General features: G+C 35.7%; 1 protein-coding gene across 4 annotated transcripts in view; it reads left to right on the top strand.

Moving 5' to 3' along the window:
- The window catches only part of SIPA1L1 (signal induced proliferation associated 1 like 1), a 376,548-nt gene that overhangs the window by 33,365 nt on the left and 329,599 nt on the right, over positions 1 to 13,584 (top strand). For all 4 annotated transcript variants that reach the window (XM_036736951.1, XM_036736950.1, XM_036736949.1 and 1 more), the window contains exon 3: positions 4,635 to 4,735. The gene's annotated coding sequence lies outside the window, so the exon portion shown is untranslated. The remainder of the gene's footprint in view (positions 1 to 4,634; positions 4,736 to 13,584) is intronic.

Here is a 13,584-nt window from a genome sequence, read left to right as displayed (position 1 = left end):
ATTGTAAATAAAGAATGAGGGAACACACTTCAAGTTGCTAGATATTGAAGCTTAATTTGTGTCACTGTATCTTTCCTCTGATTGCCCTCCTAAATTAAATTGTCCCTACTTATGGTTGCTATCTAACTGAAGTGGCAACATTGAGATCTTCAGCTGGCCCAGGTGGGTGAATACAGTGGCGAAGGGGGCTGATGTCCTAATCAGTATGCATTACTGCACAATAGGCTAGAGTGAAAAGAGCCTGTGGAGGATGGCTCATAGATGGCTCTAGAGCAGTGGGGCTGCATATTGACTTAGAAAACCACAATTCAACATTATCTATTTGTTGTATTTTTATTCATTGTGTTAGATATTTTCCAATTATATTTTAATCTGGTTCTGGCTTATTCCTCCAAGTTTTGCAGCTGCTTGGGAGTTTTACTACTCCTGCTCTAGAGGAGAACAGATGTGACCACAGTGATGCAAATAAGAATATGATGGATATAGTTTTAGAGTAAAAAAAATAAGGTTTGAAGAAACATTCCAGATTATAAGAAAAGCATTTAACAACCTTTTAAAGTGGATTCTTTGAAATTTAAAGTTTAGATAAAACCTTAATAATACTATGCTCTTGATTTTTGGCAAGAAGAATTGTATTTGCCTCCCTAGAGGTGGGTTACAATAGAAAAAGACAATCTACCTCACCCTAGAATAATTGTCAGAGCAGTTTTTAAAATTTTGATTGAAAAATGGGCATAAATAAATAACTGAAATTTATGTGGCCTTCATAAAGAGGCATTGTGGATTTGAGTTCCTTAACTGATTAGGAGTTAGGAGACCTTGAATCTGTTCCTCTTGTTGCCACTTAAGTAGCTACATGACCATGGGTAGGTTACTTAAGTTTTTTGAGCCTAATTCCTCATCTATGAAATGAGAATGCTAGGCTAGATCTCTGTGGTCCTTTCCAGAATTCAAGTTCTAATAATGCTGATTGGATTGGATGGAACATTTGGTACTCACAAGAACTCTGTGAGGTGGACACTGCAAATATCCTCAGGCCATCACACTCCAAATCTGCTTTTTTTCCATATCTCACTATCCTTTAAAATGCTGTTAAAAAACCAAAAATGAACCAAATCCCCAAACCATAATGGTTAATTTTTTTCTTTCAACTTCTCATCCTAGAACTTCCCTCAGTACTTGGGGCCTTTTCACTGTAGAACATCCCTCTGCCATGCCAGTTTCCTTCTCTTATTGACTAGTTCCATCTGGGGCCTTCATTTTGGGGAGGGGGGAGGGTTCTCAGATAAATCTGTGCTAGTAAATGTTTAATAATAGGCTCTTAAAACAAAAAGTATGAAAGACCCTCTTAAGTCGGATCTTCATTGTTGACATATTCCTCACCACTTTTTCTGAGTCTTAGGAATCAGCAAAAACATTAAATCAAGCCCTAATTTATAGTGTTTGCTGATTCTGAGGTGCAAATGCCAACAGTGAAAATTTAACAGCCAGCTTTTGTGAGTCCACTTGAGCCAGCTCCAGCATACTCCTGGGCCCTGACTAGCTATGCTTCATTCCCCTCTCTGCTATGCTTCTGACTCCTCTTACCCCTCCAGCTTCTTTTTATGTATTTCTTTATCCATCAGAATATAAGCTCCTTAGGCCTAGGTCAAGGATTATCATTCTTTTTCCTTTTATTTGCATCCCCAGCAGTTAGTACAATACCTGGCACATAGTAAGAGTTTAATGTTTGTTGCCCAGTTGTAGACTTGTTTGAAGAATTGCCACTTGGGAAGAGAGAATGAAAGGTGAGTAAGGGGCAGCGTGACACAAACTGCTTTAGAGTCATGAGGGCCTGGGTTCAAATTACACCTCCAATACTAGTTGAGTGACTTTGGACAAGTCACTTAAATCCCTATCTTGCAGGTGAGACTGATCTCATTTTAAGGTCCAGCTCTAAATCTTTGATCCTCTGATAGGGGCTTAAAATCAGTATTTGAGGAAAGGTTACAATATAAGAATATAGTAGTATAAGAACTATTGGTCATGTACTTCGGGTAGATCTTAGGGGAAATTATTTCATCATTGATGCACAGCTAATTCTTAACATTTAGAAAATAATTCTTAGTATATTAAGAAGAAAGTGTAGTTTGTGGTTTTGATCTAATTTTCATGTGTCTCTTTGTGAAGTTTTGTTTTCTTCTAGAATATTAATGTGTCAAAGCAGCCCAGATAATGGAAAATTAATATGAAAGAACTTTTACTGTTTTTTTTTTCTGAAAGAGGAATTGACAATCTAATTTGATGTGCAAAAAGTTGATTCCTTTTCTTTTGGGACAGAGCACTTACTGGTGGGATATTAGAATCTGTACTTTTTCATCAACTTGCTGATTTATTGTTCTTTCAGTAGACTGTTAAATCGCATCCTATTTTTCTGAATTTTAGTTTGCTTGTGAAAATCCTATCCATGCTCTAGTTCCTAAGACTAATGAGAAAATTGTGTGTTCTTACAGAAAGAATACTAGATTGAGAGAGATGATTTCTAGTCTGGGCTTCGGCTTTACTCTCTCTGGTTCTCGGTTTCCTCATTTGTAAAATGAGTAGATTTTAATAGGGGGTTCTTTTTTTTAAAAATAAATTTATTTTTTAGTTTTAGTTTACAACACTCAGTTCCACGAGTTTTTGGGTTCCAAATTTTCTCTCCCTCTCCTCCCTCTTCCCCACCAAGATGGCATGTAATCCAATGTAGGTTCTATATATACCTTCACATTGAAATTAGTTACATAATAGTCTAGTTGTAAAGAAGAATTATAACCAATGAAATGAATCATGAGAAAGGAAAAATGAAACCAAAAAAGAAGGGGAAAAAAAAGAGAGCAAAATGTTTGCCTCAATCTGCATTCAGATTCCATGATTCCTTTTCTGGATGTGCATAGCTTTCTCCATCATGAGTCTTTTGGAGCTGTCTTTGAACCTTGCACTGATGAAAGGAGTGAAGTCTATCAAAGTTAGTCCTGACAGATACTGTGTGTCTGTAATTGTGTATAATGATCTCCTGGTTCTGCTCCCCTCACTCAGCATCAGTTTATAAGTCATTCAAGGTTATAATGAAGTCCTTCTGTTCCTCATTTCTTATAGCACAGTAGTATTTCATTACATTCATATACCACAATTTGTTTAGCCATTCCCCAGTTGATGGGCATCCCCTTGATTTCCAATTCCTTGCCACCACACAAAGAGCTGCTATAAATATTTTTGTACATACAGGCCCCTTTCCCACTTGTATGATCTCTTCGAGATATAGCCGCAGAAGTGGTATTGCTGGGTCAAAGGGTATGCACATTTTTGTAGCCCTTTGGGCTTAGTTTCAAATTGCTCTCCAGAATGGCTGAATCAGTTCACAACTCCACCAACAATGTAACAATGTTCCAATTTTCCCACATCCTCTCCAGCATTCATCATTTTCCTGTTTTGTCACGTTAGCCATGGATTGGCGGTTCTCAATGTGGTGTCCATGAACTTAAAAAATATTTTGGTTAACTGTATTTCAGTATAATTGGTTTCCTTGATAATCTTATGTATTTTGTTTTATTCATTTAAAAACATTCTGAAAGGGATCCATAGACTTCACCAGACTGTGAAAAGTGTACATGATAAAATGGGTAAGAACTCCTGTACTAGATAATCTCTCAGTACTCTTCAGTTGTAATTAAATTTCACATACTGTTATCTAATCTTAGGCAAGTCTTTTACCTGTCATGTAGGTCTGTAGAGGATTTGCAGGGGTGGGGAACCTGCAGCCCCTGCACATCGTCCACATATGGCCCTCTAGGTTCTCAAGTTCGGCCCTTTTACTGAATCCAAACTTCACAGAACAAATCCTATTTGGATTCAGTCAAAAGGCTGCACTTGAGGATCTAGAGGGCCACATGTGGCCTCGAGGCTGCAGGTTCCCCACCCCTGATAGGGAACCCAGGCTGGAAAGAACCCTGCTTCATCTCTTCCTTCCTGCTCAAAGTTATTATAACTCCAGAGGTTAGTTTCTCACTTTTTATCTTGTTTCAAAAGTCAGTGATATTTTTGAGGTTTTATTATTATTTTTTGTGTCTTAAGCCCAATTGGTTTCTACAATTTCTGGACGAGTCATTTTGATGGTTAGAAATGGTTATAGTATATTTTATGCACATGTAGCACAGAGAGGGTCCATAGGATCACAGACTTCTAGGTAGAAGGGTTAGCAGAAGGTATCTAATTCCATGTTCTTCATTTTACAGATAAGGAAACTCAGGCCTGGTAATTGTTAGCATCTTGCCTTTTTGAAGAGCATTTTATTTGAGGTGGACTCCCTCTTCCCCCGCTCCCCCAATTGATCTAACTATGGCAGTTCTCAGGCAGACGGAGGGGAAGGGGTTTGAATCCAAGTTGTATGACACCATCATCAGCCAATTGGCTGACCTTTGTTGGGGAGACTGGAAGAACAACCTACGTTTTTATGCTAGATTTGAGTCACAGAAAACAGGTTTCCTGCAGGAACTACTTGGCTTCAGCAAGTGTGTGGAAATATCATTTCCCTTGAAAATGTTTTTATCTTTGACATGCAATTACTTCAAATTGAAACAAACTTTTTTTTTTTGCACTCTGCTTTAATTCCATAGATGTATTTCCATTTTTGAACTTCATATAAACCTGACTCAGGAGTAACCTAATTCTCAAGATGTTTGTAACAGAAGTGATTTAAAAAGGACTGCACTTTCAGGTAAAGACCTAATTTTATTTTTGTTTAATAGCATAGAAATACCTTGCCTGGAATATGGAGTTTGTGACTTTTTCTTGTATGACTGGAAGGAACAGGTATATTTTTGAAGGTGGCAATCTGAACTCTCTTAGGTTTCCACTTGCTTAGGATTAGCTGAGGTATCCATGGGGGTGGTTATTTAGAATAAATAATGTCACTGAGAGACTTTACTTGAAAAATAATTTATTAAATTAAAGTGATATCTGTGGACATGTTTAGCAGTCTTGTAAAACGTGCATGTGTGTGCTAGGAAAAGAAAAGGAGAGAACTGAGTTGGGGAGGAGAGTGGCTGGGGGCAGAGGAGGGGAGAGGGCCAGGTTCAGGGAAGAGGGGAAAGGGTATTTGTCATTAGTGGTTCCAGATGCTATTGAAAGCCTGATTCACAGGGTTCAGAGAAATTGTAGTTTATCTTTTATTTGCCATATATCTTTTAGATCTTGAGATAGTGCTTGTGATGTAGCTATGATTCTTAAACTAAGGTTTTTTTTTTTAACTCTGTCATCTGCTATAGATTGATACTTATGTTTATTTTGTTTCAAAGTTTAAAATATAATGTAGCAAATTCTCAGTTACCTGCTTTAAGGTAAAGGAGAAGGAATAGTACTGGGTAATGGGGAAAATAAATTATTTGGGTTTTTGGAATACATTTTATGAATTTTTTGCAGCGTGTTTATCTTAGTTGTATTTTCCTTAGAATATCCTTTTTATTTCTCATAGCATCTGCTGACTTAAGAGTAAGGTTAGGAACATGTTAAGCAGGAAGGGAATTTGGTCCTGAATTTAAAAAGTGCTCAGAAGACTGATAACATATGGATGACAGGACCACAACAACAATGCCTTTATGTTTGAATCATAACACACTCTATAATACATAACACACTATAATACATAAGCTCTTTGCAGTTTCAAAAAGTTATTTGACACATAGTACACTACACTCGTTTCTAAACTGAGGAGGTTCAAGTTAAAGCTCAGAGGTTGATTTGCCTAAGGTGGGGTGGGGAACCCCTGATAAGGTTTCAGTTAGTGTTAATAGAGTTGGGGCCAGGAGTCAGAGCTTCTGTCCTGTCTGCTTTTCCACTGTTAGTCACATAGAAGAGTAGAATGAGAGTTACTGTGTCTGAGTTCCTAATCTACATATATTTAACTCGTTGGGTTTCTTTGCCTTTTAAATGGCATTTCCAAGACAATGGGAACAAACCTTTAGTTCAGTTGAGGAAAGCTTTGACTTCTCTATTATTTCTGCAATCTCAAACATTTTTTCTTTCTTTTTTTTTTTGAAAGCCTTAGAGTTATATTTGAAAAATGCAAAAATTAATGCAGAAAATTATGATGGGTGGAGTTCCTTTTAGCAAACTAAGTCTTTATCAGGGAGATGTTTCATATTTGCATAGTCTTGTAAATAAAGGCTTTTGTATTACTTTGACCCTTATAGGATAAAATCCAGCATATTTTTTTCTTTTAGGGAGTAAGCATTGTACCGATGTGATATTCTTCCTTAGCAACTACTTGTTTACTGCAGCTAGGTGGCTCTGTGGATAGAGAGTTGAGCCTGGATTCATCTTCTTGAGTGCAAATCTGGCTGCAGACATTTACTAGCTGTTTGACCTTGGGCAAGTCCTTTAACTCTCTTTGCCTCAGCATCTGTAAAATGAGCTGGAGAAGTAAATGGCAAACCACTCTAGTATCTTTGCCAGGAAAAACCCAAATGGGGTCAGGAAAGAGTCTGACGGGGCTGAACAATAACAGTACATTTAAATACAAATTCTCTAACGGTCCTTTCACCTCTAAAATTTTGTAGATGATTTTTTGATTCAAAGTATACATATTGTAATGATAAAGCACTATTTATACACATCTGTGTATATTGTACTTACTATTCTAAATTTAACCAGATTTCTCCAAGTTTCAGATTTTCAAGGATCTTTTTAATATAGAAGACCCTATAGTAGTGGAAAAAGTATTGAATTCTAGGAATCAAGACCTGGGTTTCAGTCAGCTCTTTTATCAACTAAGATTGTAATCTTGTGCAAGTACCTTATCCTCTCTGGACCTATTTCTTCATATATAAAATGAGAGATTGGAATGAGATGATTTACAAGATCCCTTCTACCTCTGTTCTAATGTCATAATTGAAGATGGCATCAAGACATCCTGATCACTGTTAAAACTTACATGTCTATACCCTAGTATGTTTTCTTTTTAAATGAAATCACTGTGTTTATAAAATGATTTCAAATCTTAGTATAAAGGTCAAGGGAATATAAAACTATTGTATTAATAAGTAATATTTTTTGTTTTAAGTTTTATTTTTCTAAAACTTAAATACACAATAAGACAAAGAAACATTATAAACTTAAATATTAAAACTTAAATACAAAATAAGAAATGGAAAAAACCATGTCCTGTGCGTAGCAGAACATTAGAGAGTATTCAAAATATATAGCAATAAATTTCTGTTTCAAGAAAGAGTATATAATAAATACTCTATGTTGTGTTGAGAGCTATCCATCTTTTCTTTGCTTCCTTGTAAGTTTTCTTTTTTCTTTGCTGAGCGCTTTTTACTTTGTTCTTTTTCCCCGCTTTGTTCCCCTTTCTTTCCCCTTTCTCTTCCCGCCCCCAGAAAACTACAATTAAGTACAGATATATTTAGATATAAATATAGATATATGCATACACATATACATATATACATACATATAGAAATGTATACTTTCCCTTACAAATTCTATTCCTGATCTTTGCTTTATGTTTGTGTGTATTTCCTATCCCTCCTGACTCCTCTACTTCTATCTGCTACCTTACCCTCCTATTACTTAACCTATTCCCTTCCCCAAGGATTCCTTCCTTATCCTTCCATTACCATAAATCTAAACACCCTTCTATAACCTCTTTTGACCTATTCCTTCCCTTATCTTCCCAAAGATCCCTCCCTTATCCTCTCATTCCCAGTAATCTAAACCTCTATACCTGTCCCTTAACCTATTCCCTCACATTTGCCTTCAGAAATCCCTCTCTTATCCTCTCCCCTCTCCCTATCCCCTTAGCATTTTATTTCTTCCTGAATTTAGAAGACTTTTATATCCTTTTATTTTATTTTATACTCTTTTATTTATTAAATAATATTATTATTTTATACTCTTTTATTCCCTCTTGAACCCATTCCCAATGAAAGTTGGTTTCCAGAACTAACAGCCCTCCTCCCCCATCTTAATTCCTCTATGTTGGTTCTTCTTCTTGCATCTCATTTGTATAAGATAATTACTCAAACTAAACAGTTTTACTTTTTAAAGTGATATACTTAGGTCTACCCCCATCTTTCTTATGAACTACCCAGTTACTAATAATCTTAGATATACATTTTACATTTTGCATGCATGAAAGGTGAACAGTCTGTTATTGAGTCCCTTGTAATTAGTCCTTGGTATGTACCTTATATTTCTCTTGGCTCTTGTATATCAAATCTTCTGTTATGTTAAGGTTTTTTTTTTCTTTAAACAAAGTACTGAAAGTCTGACAATTCATTAAATGTCCATTTTTTTCATTCAGAATTATGCCTAGCTTTGGTGGATATGAAATTTTTGGCCAGAACCCCAATTCTTTTGCTCTTTGATAGATAGTGTTCCAAGGCTTGCTGTCTTTTAGTGTCACTGCTGCTAGATCTTGTGTGATTCTAATTGTGGCACTGCCATATTTAAATTGTTTTTTTTTCTCGTTGCTCATAATATTTTATTCTTGAGCTGGGGGTTTTGGAATTTGGCTATAATATCACTGTGGGTTTTCCTCATAGGATCTCTTTCAGGTGGTGATTGGTAGATTTTTTTTCTATTTCTACTTTCCCCTCTTGTTCTAATGCTTCAGGACAATTTAAAAAATTATTTCTTGTATTATTGTGTCAAGATTATTTTTTTTTGATCATAGCTTTCAGGTAGTCCAATTATTCTTATGTTTTCTCTTCTTGATCTGTTCTCCAGATCAGTTATTTGGTCATAAATTCTTCCCTTCTCCATAGATTGACAGGTAAACTATTACAAAAACATTTTAATTTTATGTAGTTGAAATTGTCCATTTTTTCTTTTATAATCTTTTATTCTTTTTTTCCTTAGCAATTATTGAATTAGCCAGTTATGAAAAAGTGCTTGATCTGATTTGCTTTTGGTTTATTTTAATGGTGTGACCATTTATATTCAGGTCAATATACATTTTGAGGTTATTTGGTATATGGTATGTATAAGATGTTGGTCTAAATGCAATTTCTGCCAAATTGCTTTGAATTTAAAAAAAAATTTGTAGCTGATCCTTCCTTTCTTGAAACAAGTGATCATAAAGAATGGAATTAGTATGTCCAAGTTGCATAAAGGTCAGTTGGTGTGTATTCACTGTTAGTCATATGTTTATTGACTTTGATTTGAACTTTGCTTTCATTGAAAAAGGAGTGCATTGATGTGGGAGCTGTACTCCAAAAGAGTCAATAATTTTGGCTGTTGCTTTGCTACACTACCTTTACCCTCACCTGGCCCCTCTAAGATAAGGGGCCAAGCCCATAGGTTTGGAACACTGAGCTTGGGCAACCAGTTCTAAATACTTTAGCTATTTCTGTCTTCCTGCTCCGATTTGTTGACTTATTCATTTGTTCCATAGATTTGTGGACATAAGGTTACTTTGTAAGGTGAAACCCCATATGTTGAAGTAGCTTAACCCCTTTTCAGTATTTTTAAGTGTTTGTTTCTTTTTTGGTGGCTAATCTAAGTTGAAATTTTAAACATGTAGTATTTTATGATTATATACATCCTAGGAGAAACCTTTAAAAGTGGTTATTTAAAAGAATTATTTTTCTCCCTTTTCTTGTTCTAAGAATCTGTAACCTGGGATTAGTTTAATGTATGGTATCCGTTCTTTAGTCTAGTTGTAATAAGTTTATTCAAGCAATCTTTGAAGTCAAGTGATGGAATCAGCTAATTGCCTATTGGACATTTCTAATTGTATGTCCTGTAGGTATCTCATATTCCACTATGTCTAAAACAGAACTTATCTTTCTCCCTTGCCTTCTTCACTTGCCTATTTTTGTTGACGGTACCACCATCCTTAGTGTCAGTCCAGGTTTACAACTTCAGAGTCCTGACTGCACCTCTTTACTCTCATTGTACCGTACTAGTCATTTACCCAATCTTTTTGATTCTCCTTCCACATCTGCCCCCATCTCTCTACTCATGCAGTCACCCCCTTAGCCCAGGGCTTTCCTCATCTCTCCTCCTCATCTCCCTCTGCCACTGCTCCCTCCCTTTTCTAATGCTTCCTCTACCCAGTGTCCAAAGTGATATTCCTAAAGACCATCATTCCCATATTTGCAGAGCTCCAGTGGCTTGCTCTAACATTCAAATGACATACAAATTCTTGTTTGGAATTTAAAGCCTTTCAGAAATCCGGCTCTACCTTCCCTTTCCTGATTTATTTTCCTGTCACTCCTCAAGGAATTCCGCATCCCAGACAGATTAGCCCACTTGCTTTTCCTCATCTCTGTCTTTGCATGGGCTGTCTTCCATGCCCATAAAGGATTACCTTCTCTTCTTAGAATCCCCAGCTCCAATGCCACCTCCAACTTCAGTCCGCTTCTCATCCCCTGAGCTGCCAGTGCCTCCCTCCTCTCCTCCCAACAAAATTAACTTGTATTTACTTTGTACATATTTTATATTTTTCCAGATAGAAGCCTTGAAGTACTAGGATAGCATTTAGTGGATAGTAGGCACTTAATAAGTGCTTGCTGATTCATTCATTTGGTAGAGTATCCTCATGTACACCTTGCTTCAAATATGCTGGGAACAAATTGCCTCATACACTTGCATAATATCAGATTCTTGCTTTGCAAGTTTGGGATTGATTACATAGGGTCCATACGTCTTCAGATGAGAAATAAGAGGTAAAGAAGCTACATTTAAAAACTACCTGTTTGGAATCAATTAAGAAGCATTTGTTAATCACCTATCACATGCCAGGTTGTTTACTAGATGCTGGGCATACAAAGACAGAAGTGAAACAATTCCTGCTTTTAGTAGGCTTATATTCTCTTGAGATGGGGGGATAGGGCTCATCGTGTTCACAGGTAAGTCAATAGAATATATTTTTAAAAATACAGTGATGGAGGTCGCTAACAAGATCAAGTTGTTATCAGGTTGTAATCAAAGAAGGCCTCTTAATGGATCTTGGCTTTAAGGTTCCAAGAGTCAGAGATGAAGAGGGAGATCCTTTGTTGTATGGAGAATAATAGCTTGTGCGAAAGCCAGAAATTAGGAGTTGGGGTGTTGTGTAGTGGGGAATAGCAAGGAGATTAATTTGGCTGAGAGAAATAATTTTCGAGGAGGGAGTAGTGTACCATCCAGTCGCTGCTGGATTATGAAGCTCTACATTTCTTAATTAGTTTTAGTGTTTTGGATTAGAATAAGCCATGCATTTTTTTTTCAATTTTCCAGAGTCTTATTCCTTCTATCTAAAGAATGATTTCAAATTTTAGATGTCTTTTTCAGATGTTATGTGTATTTTATTTATGTTTGGGATTTTTTCTTATCAGAAATATCCAGAATTCTTTCCAGAATTTTTCACTTTTGATTTCAGGCTTGATTGCTGGGATCTTTAACAAATGGATTAATTTACCCTTAAGGGTCTATGTGAAACAATTTTGAAATACATTTGTAATGTTCCCTCCTTTCCCCCTACACGCACTATAATAGATTCTGTGTTCTTGAATCTGAAGGTTTTTTTTTTAAAGGAATTAATTTCGTTTTAGAGGGCAGTGTAAGATGTCTGTATATGGATATCTACATATAGGTTTCCATGGCCATATATATTTGTTTTTGTTGTCAGAGCAGCCAAATAATTGAAATATAAAAATATAGTAGGACATGTGATTTCTACCCCTTTGTTCATTTATTTGCCAGTGATATGAATCATTTTAAACCTGTTTTGACTTGTTAGATTTGTGCTGTCTACAACATTACTATAGAAGAGGAAAAAAGTGGTTGATTCCGGGCTCAGCATTTCTTTTGCCCCACCTTCTTGTAAATTGCTACTCTTTCCCTTGTGTTTTCATATAGGAATCTTATATTTTGATGAATATTTGAATAAATTTAATTTAAATTCTGGGTTCATTTTAGCTTATCAGTAAAATTCTTGGGAGAAGCCGAGGTGACTCTTAAAAATTTCCTTTATATCATTTCTAGAACATCTTAAAACGATTTTTAAAAATTTGTTTAAATGACAAGCAATTTGTTAACACTTTAAAAAAAGAGCATTTAGATTAGAAGACCTGGGTTTTATTACCATTTGTAACATGGACTTGCTGTGTTTTTTGGAGTTAATCACTTAACCTCCGTGCCAAGTTCTTTCTTTGTAAAATGATGGCACTCAAATGAGATATAATGGCTGTAGAAACAGTTTGCATAGGTAAGGGGTTGTAATCATGTAATTAGTATGGTCCTCAATATTAGTTGTTGTTTAATTCTCTACTTTTGAAAAAATGATGACATGGTTTTTTTGTTGATTTGAGGTGAATATGAGTCTATATAATTTTATTAGGGTGGAAGCTTATTGGTTTAGTATTTTTTATGCTGTAAAACTTCTGTGACTCAAAAAACAATTCCCATTGCAAACCTGCTTCAAAGACTAGATTAGGGCCTGTTCTACATGGCCTCTAAAATATAGGTGGATTCCCTATGACCAAATATAAGTTGTTCTGCTTACTTTTTTTTAAAGCTCTTCGGGCACCAGCCTGCATGTGTGATTTAAAGGCTGCCAAAGTATCATTCCCTCTCACCCTCTGTTGACCTGTTTCAGTGTTTGAACTTTTCAACTTTGTTACTGTTCCTTTGTGTTAAATATATTATGCCTCTAGAAAGTTTATGTACAATGTATATTTGACCTGGGAAGTAATAGATTAGTATTAGCAACCATTAATACCTTTGTTCAGGTTACCTTATTAACAGAGAACTAGAATCTGCAGGAATTGGATATAGGCCAGGTGATTTTGGGTGGGAAAGACAGTTGTACAAAGTTCAAAGCATTAGGACTGGGTCAGGGAGGGTTTTTTAGGACCAGCCCTGTTCAATAACCATTGTGATATCTGATAAGTGTTATAGCTTAGCAGATTTATACTGTGACTTTAATTTAGTTTAGGAGTAAATTTTCTTGAATGCAATTATTTGGGCTGCATTTCATGAGCCAAATTATTCGTTAGTGGATAGCTGAATTACTGGTGATGATTCTATCTAGGTCTGGTTCTTAGATAGCTGACACAGTCTTGTTATCTTACTTGAAAAATTTAATGTTTGATATAACTTACTAAAATTTATGCCCCATTGGCTTTGCCTTCAAGAACTTAGTATTCCTTCCACGCTGAAATGTGGCATCAGAGTAAGACTTTTGTTGTGGAACCACCCACTTCAATGAATCTCAGATTCATTGAAGTATAAGGAGTAGAATATTTAATATTCTGCTGTGGTGGTCAGCTTCTTGTTAACTGATGATACCATTAATTTTTTGATAATCAGCATTTTATAGAATTTTAAGTGACAAAAATGTTAATTCTTTTTTCTTAATTGAGAGAAATGTAAGAATGGCATTAGTGTAATGTAATAACTGAGTTTTCAGAAAACATTCATTGGTAGGATAGCTTATTTTAATGAGTCTAGAAAGGTTTTTCCTCTGATTTTTAATCATTGAGGCCTCTGTGTCATCTCTTTTGACAGGTTTGACTGTACTATAGCCCTTTCCTCTGCCCTAAATTTTTATTGAGCTGAAAAAATTGTAGTGGTTCCATT

The sequence above is a fragment of the Trichosurus vulpecula genome, chromosome 8, assembly GCF_011100635.1.
Source record: "Trichosurus vulpecula isolate mTriVul1 chromosome 8, mTriVul1.pri, whole genome shotgun sequence".
In the NCBI taxonomy this organism is placed as follows: Eukaryota; Metazoa; Chordata; class Mammalia; order Diprotodontia; family Phalangeridae; genus Trichosurus; species Trichosurus vulpecula.
Note: the sequence above shows the minus strand (reverse complement) of the source record. Positions and strands in the feature narration are given on the sequence as shown.